Genomic DNA, 11,398 nt, shown 5'->3' with positions numbered 1-11,398 from the left:
TACATCATTTCCTTAAAGTCACGGTTTCCAAAACTTATTGATGACTTAAGTGAGGACTTACTATACATATACACAATGAAATACTATTCAGCCTTTAAAAAGCAGGAAATTTTGTCATTCGCAACAACATGGATGAACATAGAGGATGTTATGCTAAGTGAAATAAGCCAGGCACAGAGAGACAAATACCATATGATCTCACTTACATGTGAAATCTAAAAAAGTCAACTCATGGGCTGGGCGCAGTGGCTCACGAATGTAATCCTAGCACTGTGCGAGGCTGAGGTGGGAGAATCCCTTGAGGCCAGGAGTTTGAGACCAGCCTGAGCAAGAGTGAGACCCCATCTCTACTAAAAATAGAAAAATTAGCCTAGCATGGTGGTGCATGCCTGTAGTCCCAGCTACTCAGAGGCTGAGATGGGAGGATACTTGAAGTCAGGAGTTCAAGACCAGCCTGAGCAAGAGCAAGAACCCATTTCTACTAAAAATAGGAAAAATTAGCCAGGCAACTAAAAACAGAAACAAAAAATTATCCAGGTGTGGTGGTTCGCGCCTGTAGTTGCAGCTACTCGGGAGGCTAAGGCAGGAAGATCACTTCAGTCCAGGAGTTTGAAGTTGCTGTGAGCTAGGCTGATGCCATGGCACTCTAGCTCAGGTGACAGAGCGAGACTCTGTCTCAAAAAAAAAAAATCAGTAGATGCTGGTGTGGATGCAGAGAGAAAGGAACACTAATACACTGTTGGTGGGACTGCAAATTATACAACTTTTGTGGAAAACAGTATGGAGATTTCTCAAAGAACTAAATATAGACTTGCCATTCGATCCAGCAATCCCACTACCAGATATCTATCCAAAGGAAAAGAATTCATTTTATCAAAAAGACACCTGCACTCGAATGTTTATTGCAGCACAGTTCACAATTGCAAAGAGGTGGAGTCAACCTAAGTGTCCTTCAATTCATGAGTGGATAAAGAAAATGTGGTATATATATATATACCTAGATTGCTACTCAGCCATATTTTATTTTGGAAGGAAATAATATCATTTGCAGCAATGTGGAGGAAATTGGAGACGATTATCCTAAGTGAAATGCCTCAAGAATGGAAAACCAAATACTGTATGTTCTCACTAATAAATGGGAGCTAATAGGTGGATACACATGGGCACAAAGCAACATAAAGGACATGAGAAACCAAGAAAGGGGGAGGGCAGGAGGGTGAGGGTGGGATAAAAACTTACCTATTGGGGACTATGAACACTATTCTGGTGATAGGCACACCAAAAGCCCTGACTTAAGCATTATACAAGATATCCATGTAACAAAAACACTTATACCCCCTTAATTAATATTTTGCAATAAAAAAAGAAAATGAAAATACAAGGCACAGGAGGAGAAAAAATATTTACAAATTATATACCTAATAAGGGACTTGTAGTCCAACTGCATAAAGAACTCTCTTAACTCAACAACAAAAAGACAAATAAGTTCGGGTGCAGTGGCTTATGCCTATAATCCCACACTTTGGGAGGCCAAGGCAGGAGGATTGCTTGAAGCCAGGAGTTCAAGACCAGCTTGGGCAATATAGTGAGACCTCCATCTTTACAAAAAATAAAAAAATTAGCCAGACATGTTGGCAAATGTCTGTAGTCCCAACTACTCAGGAAGCTAAGGTAGGAGGGTCACTTGAGCCCAGGAGGTTGCAGTGAGCTATGATCACAACACTGCACTCCAGTGTGGGTGACATAGTGAGACCCTGTTTCAAAAAAAAAAGACAAATAACCCAGTTTTTAAAATGTTCAAAACATTTGAATAGACATTTCTACAAAGAAGATATACAAATTGCCAATAGGCACATGAAATGATCATTAGTCATTAGGGAAATACTAATCAAAGCCGCAATGAGATATCACTTTATACTCACTAGGATGGATATAATCAAAAAGAAATATAATAACAAGTGGATGTGGAGAAGAAATATAATAACAAGGATGTAGAGAAGCTAGAACCCTCATACATTGCTGGTAAGAATGTCAAATTGTGCAGCTGCTGTGGAAAAAATTTGGTGGTTCCTCAAGAAGCTAAACATAGAAATATCATATGACCGTGTAATTTCACTATTAGCTACATACCCAAGAAAATGGAAAGATATATCCATACAAACACTTATATATGAATGTCTATAGCAACATCATTCATAACAGCCAAAAAGTGAAAACAACCCAAATGTTTATCGATTGATTAGATAAACAAAATTCCACACAATAGAATATTATTCAGCCATAAAAATATGGTTATATTATTCAGCATAAGGTACTCTTAATAATACATGCTACAACGTGGTTGAACCTTGAAACATAATAAACATGGATGAACCTTGAAAACATGCTAAGTGAAAAATGCCGGACACCAAAGACCATATATTATATGATCCAATTTATATGAAATATTCAGAATAGGCAAATCCGTAGAGACAAGAGAGTAGATTATTGGATGCCTGGGGTTTTAGTGGGGGTAAGGGAGTCGGCATGCATGAATGGGGAGATATTGTTAATGGGTATGGGGTTTTTTTTTTTTTTTTTTTTTTGAGACAGAGTCTCACTGTGTTGCCCTAGAGAGAGTGCCATGGCGTCAGCCTAGCTCACAGCAACCTCAAACTCCTGGGCTCAAGCGATCCTCCTGCCTCAGCCTCCCGAGTAGCTGGGACTACAGGCATGCGCCACCATGCCCGGCTAATTTCTCTATATGTTTTTAGTTGTCCAATTAATTTCTTTCTATTTTTAGTAGAGACGGGGTCTTGCTCTTGCTCAGGCTGGTTTCGAACTCCTGAGCTCAAACAATCCGCTGGCCTCAGCCTCCCAGAGAGCTAGGATTACAGGCGTGAGCCACCGCGCCCGGCCGATACGGGGTTTCTTTTGGGAGTAATGAAAATGTTCTGAAAGAAGATAGCGGTGATGGTTGCACAACTCTATGAACATTCTTAAAACCACTGAATCTTATATGTTAAAAGGTGAATTTTATGGTATGTTAATTATATCTCATGATATATCTCATGACCCATGCAGTTCAAACCCATGTAGTTCAAAGGTCAATGGTGTATTTGCATATATATTTTGGTAGCATATTATACACTGGTTTTCCTTGTGCTTTTCATACAGCTATGTATCTTGGACACCCTTCCATAACAGTAAATAGCTGTCACATTCCTTTTTTTTTTTAAGTATGCAGTTAAGTTGGGTGAACTCAGATTGCAGACTGCCTCCCCTGGGGTAGGCAGCAGCTGCAGTATCAGTTCGGTTTGTTCAGCCTTAGCTGGAGTTGCCCTGCATGCAAGTGTTCTGCTGGAGATTTGGGCAGAGTTTATACACAGAATTTGGGGCTCCCTTTCTCTGGCTCTCTGCTTTCCGGGCTTCCCCTCCCTCATCACGTTTGTGCACATGCTGCCCTCTGGGTCTTCAAGCCAGTAAGACCAGGTTTTCTAGAACAGTCTTCGCCCCTTGGCACAGACTTGCCCTGCCCTCAAAAATGGGACACTCACTTAGTATTGTCCCTTTGTTCCAAGTGGTGACATCCATTTAGCACCTACCTGTTTATGTTCACTCCCCAGTGTGTTCAGGTAGTTTGTTTTTACACTTTGTAGAGAGTTTACAGTTGTTATCTGCACAGGGTTGGGCTGGGGCGAGTTACTCGGCACGGCTGGGAGCAGAATTTTGCCTCATTCTTTGTAACTGCCACATGTCCCCTTCAGGACAAGCCTGCAACTCAGGCCCATTGGGTCCATGGGACCTCAGATTATTTGAGGATTTGGGGATGGAGTGTGTTTTGGATATTTTTTGTGTGTTTTGGATATTTTGTTTGCGTGTCGGCAAATAAAATACTTTCGATGTGGCCTTGGAAGGGTCACTTAACCTCAGTTCTCATTTATAAATTTGAATAACAATGATACGCTCCGTGCAGAGTCGTCCAGAAGTTCAATGAAATAGCACAGTGATGGCCAATGTTTGCGTGGCACTTACACCATACAGGTAATGCTGCCGGTGCTTTATTCCTTGCAACAGCCTATGAGTGAGGTACCATTATCATCAGCTCCATTTGACAGTGAGGACACTGGGGCAGTGAGTTTATGTGACTCGCTCAGTAGCCTTCATGGAGCACGTAGCAGAGCTGGGATTTGAATCGAAGCTACGCCGTGCCTACATCTGTGCACTTGACCGGGTGCAACCTAGAATGTGGTGGTTCTTAATCCTGGCTGTGTGTCAGAATCGCTTAGGCATCCTACAAAGACCTGCTAAATCAGAACCTCCAGCCTTTGTATTTGGAAAAAGCTCCGTGCCTTGGCAGAGTCAGTGCTGAAATACAAGCGTTCCTTCCCCTTCCGATCTCCCTCTTCCTCACTCACTGGGAGCATCGCTACTTCCAGCCCCTGCTGGGTCCTCAACCAAGTCACAGGCCTAGATTATTAGGGTTACATCAGGCCCATTCCTGACAGATCTATGTCACCAGCCTGCTTGACAGGTGGAACAGGCTCCAGGAGCTATAGGAAGGAGCAGCTGTTCCTTGGATCATCTTTCCCCACCTGTCTGAAGCTGTAACCCTGGTCATGTGACCACCGGCAAAGATGCTATGAGCCATGGTATATGTGTCACCCAGCCTCTGCCTTCGAAATAAACCACACCTGGCAACGCCACGCTATGCTGAGCCCCTGCAAGTTCCTGGAACCTCCCAGGATGTGCCTGAAGGTAATTACAGCTCAGTTGTAACTTGAAGGTCTTAGGAACCCATGATACCAGCTGTCCTCAGAGTATCCTGAACATTAAAATAGGAATGTTCTGAGTTCCCACGCCCCTCTAGGACATTCGCTTCTCAAATCTATCAATAAATCTGTTCATGTGGTTTCTATGGTCCTACCCGATCTGGCTCTGCTCCTCTCTCAGGCCCAAGCCCAATCACACCCCCCACCCCGCCGTTAACCACACTTCAGCTGCATCGGCCTTTGGCTTTCCCTCAAGCATACCTCAGGGCCTTTGCACTTGCTGTTCACTCCACCTAGAAAGTTCTTCCCCTAGAACTTCACAGAGCTCATTCTTTTTTGTCATTCAAATGCCAACTCAAATGTCATCTCTTCAGAGAGGCCTTTTCTGACCATGCAATGTCAAGTCACCCTCACCTGCTGCCCCCATCACTGCCTTAGCGCCTTCCTAGTACTTAGCACATTCAGGTAAATCATTACCTTTCTTGTTTTTATTAATCTTTCTTAAATGTATGTATAGCTCACATTTATTTCAATGTTTAATAATAGAAGTGTCTTGGGTCTTTATTGAGAAGTTTGGTGATTTTTTTTTTTGACCAGAATTATGCCATAGGAACTTAATTACTGTTTATATCAATTAGCCTAATTAGCCATGGTACATTGGTTTTGTTATACATTGTTTCGTTTAAAATGGCAGTTTCCGATAACCTACTAATGTTAATGTTAATGTTAAGTGAGGACTTACTGCAGCTGAGACGGGCACAGGTGTGGCAGACACCACCAGGAGCACCTAACAGGGAGAATGAACTCACCCACTGGGTTTGAGCCCTGGCTCCTTCACCAGCTGGGGCCTTGGACTCATCTCTGGGGTGTACAACCTGGAGCTTCCCTCCATGAGCCTCAGTTTTCCTCCTCCGTGAAACAGGGAGAAGAATCAGACCTTCCTCATAGGGTCCTTACAGGGACAGATGAGATAGTCATGTTAAGCCTGTAGCACAGCATGGGACCTATAGGACCAGCAATCCTGGATGCGGCGTTGGGGAGAGAAGGAGAAGGCAGATGTTTGTGGTGAGCATGACGCATCGTGCAAAGGCTTCCCCATGGCACTTCCTGCAGGGAGGTTCGGGAGTCCGGGGGAGATTCAAAGCCACTGCTCTGCCTTAACCTACCACGCTCATCGCTGCTGGAGAAGCCACCAGAACCACTTATCAAGAGTCATTTTGAGGCTCCACAAATAATTAGCCAACCCCTGCCAGGTGCCTTAGGGAAGACATAGATGAGGCAGACAAGGTCTGTGCCCTCTGGGAAGTTGATCTCAAAGCACAGACAAGATAAAAACAAAGATAACAGGGGATGTGCTGGCACAAGGGGGTCTGTTGTCAGAGGGCGAGCTTTGCTCCTGCTACCCGGGGATAGGGGAGTCCCTTCCCATGGGCATCTTCGTAGGACAGGTCAGCCGCATCTCTCCAAGGGGAGGCAGTAAAATGGAATCAGTGGTTAAGAGACGGCTCTTCCCAGCCAGACACACCTTGCTTTAAATGATGGCTCCTGTGTGACCTCAAGCATGTGACTACACCTCTCTGAACTTCGGTGCCCCACATATGTGATGGGAATAATATCGGGACCTATTCACAGGGTTGTGGGGAGGATTTAAGGAGTGAATGTGACAGAAGTGCTTGGCACAGGGTGCGGAGAATAGAAAAATGCATGGTAAATGCAAGCAGTTGTTGTTTTGTTTTTACGTTTATCCAAGTTAGAAGCACTTCAAAGAAACATCCCTAGCGCTTGCCACTCGAATTTATTTCCCGAACAACACTTATGTGGTGCTTGTGCACCAGACACAGGCATTAAATTGCCTTAACAACCCTATGACGAAGGTAATTTTTTTTTGTCTTTGTTAAATATCATTTTTTACAGGTAACATAAAATTTATCATCTTAACTATTTTTAAGTGTACAATTCAGTAGTATTAAGTGTATTCACTGTGTTTTGCAACAGATCTCTAGAATTTTTTCTTCTTGCAAAACGGAAACTCTACATCTGTTGAACAACATTTGCCCATTTTCCTTCCCCTAGCCCCCCACCCTCGGACCCTAGTAACCACCATTCTACTTTCTGTTTTTAGCAAGGGACTATTTTAACCCTGTTTTACAAATCGAGAAACCAGAACCGGCTACATAATTTGCAGGAATCAGGGCAAAATGAAAATGCAGAGCCCATGTTCAAAATTTATGAAAAATATCAAGACGGTGACAACAGAGCATTAAAGGAAGCACAGAGCTCTTCTGAGTACAGTCTCATAGAGCACATGAAGCAGGCCCTGGAAGAAACCACGAGTTAGGGAAGTTAAGTAACTTTCCCAAGGTCACACAGTTAAGTGCTGGATCCAGGATTCAATCCCAACTTCTAAAATTATATGACCTCCCTTACTTATTACAAACTCACTGCAGGAAGGGTCTTTGATTCCATCACTGCCGGTTGCTTGGCACCCCTGCACAGCGCCTGATACACACTGACACTCATTGCATAGTGCATATTTGGAGGAATGAATGGATAGGTCACATTTACCCAAGAGAGAAGAGGCTTCTCTGAGGTTCTTTACTTTACTCAGCTCTGGCACAAGTAACATTCCCATTTTTGCTCCTCCGTGTTTACCTAGAGCCCTTGAACTCCCAGGAAAAGCTAGCAAGCATGGCGTGTGTCACATATGATGCCCACGCACCGGATGCTTTTATCCTCATAAAAGGCCACACCTCTCCACAGCATTCCTAGTCTTTGAGTCCCACTGTTATGGGGTGGAGTGAAGTCAAGAGACACTGGATGGTATGAGATCACTGGTAGCATGTCCGGCTCCAGGCTTCCAGGTCTCCCAGAGCCTGATGGCCAAGTCTCCTCTCTGACCTCAACATAAAAAAACTAGAACCAAATTTTTAAAGTATAAGCAAAAAATGAGTTTATTTACAGTTATGGCATTAAGTGCAAAAACAGCAATGCACTCACTGTCATAACTGTAAATTGCTAGATTAGTTTAAAAAAAAAATTTTTTTTTGAGACAGAGTCTCGCTCTGTTGCCCGGGCTAGAGTGCAGTGGCCGTCATCACAGCTCACAGCAACCTCAAACTCCTGGGCTCAAGCGATTCTCCTGCCTCAGCCTCCCAGGTAGCTGGGACTACAGTTGCATGCCACCACGCCCAGCTAATGTTTTCTACTTTTTGTAGAGATGGGGATCTCATTCTTGTTCAGGCTGGTCTCGAACTCCTGAGCTCAAGCAATCCTCCCTCCTTGGCATCCCAGAGTGCTAGGATTACAGGCGTGAGCCACCATGCCCAGCTGGTAAGTGTGAAATTATATCAAAATAAAATTTTTTTTAAAAGACAATATTCTAATCTGAAAAGGTTTTATGATTCCAACTATTGATATTATATGATTCCAACTATATAACATTCTGGAAAAGTCAAAACTATGGAGACAGTAAAAAGATCAGCGGTTGCTAGGCGTTTGGCGTTGGGGAAGATAGGAGGGATAAATAGGTAAAGTACAGGGGAATTTTAGGGCTGTAATGGTAGATATATGTCACCATACATTTGTCACAGCCCATAGAATGTACAACTCAAAGAGCCCTAATGTCAACTATGAACTTTAGTTAATAATGTATCAAAATTAGCTCATCAATTGTAACAACTATGACATTAACGCAAAATGTTAGTAATAGTGGAAGCTAGCCGGTGTGGTTGCTCACGCCTGTAATCCTAGCACTCTGGGAGGCTGAAGCAGGAGGATCACTTGAGCTCAGGAGTTCGAGACCAGCCTGAGCAACAGCAAAGACCCCATCTCTTCTAAAAATAGAAAAAATAATAATAATAGTGGAAACTGTACAGAGGGGAGTAATATATGGGAATTGTACTTTCCACTCAGTTTTTCTGTAAACCTGAAACTGCTCTAAAAATTAAAATCTATTTGTTTTTAAAAATGAACAACATAAAGAGAGTGACAGAAAATCAGGAGTGTTGGAGAAAATATTTGCAACATGTACAACTGCTAAAGAACTAATATCTAGAAAGTATAGATATTTCCCATAACATCTCAATAGTAAAATGGGCAAAATATGTGAACAGGCATTTTATCTTTTTTAAAAAATGACCTCATCTCCTACGGTCTTGTCTGATGAATGGGTGTTTTACATAAAAGAAAATCCAAATGGCCAATAAATATATGAAAAGGGGCTCAACCTTTCATAATCAAAGAAATTCAAATTACAACAATGAGAAACCATTACATATTCATTAGATTGGCAAAAATGAAAATGTCTGACAACCCCGAATATTGACAAGGATGTGAAGCAACAGGAATGGACATAAGAGTGTCAGTTGGTACAGTTGCTTTGGAAAATAGCGGGACATTGTACTCCTGGGCAAATTCCTAGCAGAATGCATTCCAGGAACATGCACAAAATATACGTGAGAGCATTGTTCGTAATGACAAGGTGTGAAGAGCCAAAATCCAGAATTAACTCAAATGTCTATTTATGACAGGACTAAAAACTAAATTGTGATACATTTCCACAATGAAATGTTTTGCAATGATGAAAATTAACAAATTAAAACTACTCACAACATGGATGCATCTCACAAACACAATTTTAAGTTAAAGAAATAAGAAATAAGAGATTTGTAGTAGGAATCCATTCATCTACACAAAGTTCAAAAGCAGCCAAAACAAACAAATCAAAAAATACTTTTAGGACTGCAAACACACATATAAAATGAAAAAGAAAAACAAGGTAACAATTGTTACAAATATCAGGATGGTGGGCTGGGCTCAGCAGCTCACGCCTGTCATCTGCAGCACTTTGGGAGGCCAAGTTGGGAGGATCACTTGAAGCCAGGAGTTTGAAACCAGCCTGGGCAACATAGTGAGATCCCATCTCTACAAAAAAAATTAAAAATTAGCCAGGTGTAGTGACACAAGCCTGTAGTCCCAGCAACTTGGGAGGCTGAGGTGGGAGGATCCCTTGAGCCCAGGCATTTAAGGCTACAGTGAACTGCGATCATGCTACAGCCCTAATGGGGCTGGTTTAGTCTACATTGAACCATTATATATATTTTGTGATTTTTTTCCTAACAATACATCTCACAATTAAAAAGGAGATAAAACAATCCTCACTCTATATTATACCCTAGATACCAAAAAAAGTCAAATAGTTTACAGAGTTTAATTTAAAATCATGAAACCGTACATAAACTAGCCTAGGTGACAGAGTCAGACCCTGTTTCTAATAAATAAATAAACAAAAAATATCAGGATGGTGATTATTTCTAAGGATGTGAGAGGTGGATGGAAGGACTTACAAGTTTTGCGGGGAAGGGAGTGGTCATAATATTCTATGAATAACCTAGGTCACAAATACATAGAAACACCCTTTATAAAACTTATGTGTAGTCTGCATTAAACCATTATATATATTTTGTGCTTTTTTTTCCTAACAATACATTTCACAATTAAAAAGGGGATAAAATGATCTTTATATTATACCCTGGATACCAAAAACAGTCAAATAGTTTACAGAGTTTGATTTAAAATCATGAAACCGTACATAAACTAGAAGGAAATATAAGCAAAAAAATATCCAGGGTGGGTGCTGGGTGGCTAGGAACTACTTTTATTTCTTTTTTCCCCCGTGTTTTCTAATCCGAATCTTCTTTTCTATAAATAAATAAAATAGACAGGCAATATAAAGGCAGTCAACCAACTGGGGAAGATACACTGGTGATGTAAGGAACATATATCTACCTTTTGTGAAATTTGGGCTGACAGCACAGAAGCCAGGCCTAGAATCTTCTGACAGCACTGCTATTGGCGCACTTGGAAGATTAAGTTAAGTATATGGATATAAAACAGCCTGCATGGGGTAGATCTCATTCTAACTTCCTGAGCCTGGGTAGTTCACCAGTGGACAGCAGACATGGATGTCTTGGATTTCCCAATTCTGTCTCTTGGAACTGAAATTTTGACACAAGGAAAAAAGGCAGGGATCTGCTAAATGTCTGTGGTTGGTAGTGTGAGAGCACAGTGGGTTTGAGAATGACAAAGGTTTAAAATCCTGGGACATGGGAGCTCCAGAATTGCTACATTTATGAGGAGCTTAGATAGGAATGCATCGTTCATTGTAGGTATAGTACAAGAGGCTTTCTGAATGTTTATGAAAATATTGGTGGTGGGGAGCCAGGCAAGGTGGCTCATATCTGTAATCCTAGAGCTTTGGTAGGCTGAGGCAAGAGGGTCACTTGAGGCCAGGAGTTTGAGACCAGTTTGGGCAACATAGCAAGACTCCATCTCTACAAAAGAATAACAAAATTTGCCAGGCAGGGTGGCACACACCTGTTGTCCTAGCTACTCAGAAGGCTAAGGAGGGAGGATTTTGAGCCCAGGAGTTTGAGATTACAGTGAGCTATGATTGCACCACTGAACTCTAGCTGGGGCAACAGAGCAAGGCTTTGTCTCTTAAAAACATTTTTTTAAACATATTTTCCTTGTTAGTATAGTGGTGAGCAAAAAAATATAGTGGTGGTGGGGAGAGAAGTGGCAGGGGGAACAGCTCCATATTACTAAAAGAAAACTAAAAAATCAAGATTAGTAAAGGAATTTTATTT

Source organism: Propithecus coquereli, unplaced genomic scaffold (assembly GCF_000956105.1).
Source record: "Propithecus coquereli isolate 6110/MARCELLA unplaced genomic scaffold, Pcoq_1.0 Scaffold223, whole genome shotgun sequence".
In the NCBI taxonomy this organism is placed as follows: Eukaryota; Metazoa; Chordata; class Mammalia; order Primates; family Indriidae; genus Propithecus; species Propithecus coquereli.
This window is presented reverse-complemented; position numbering follows the sequence as displayed.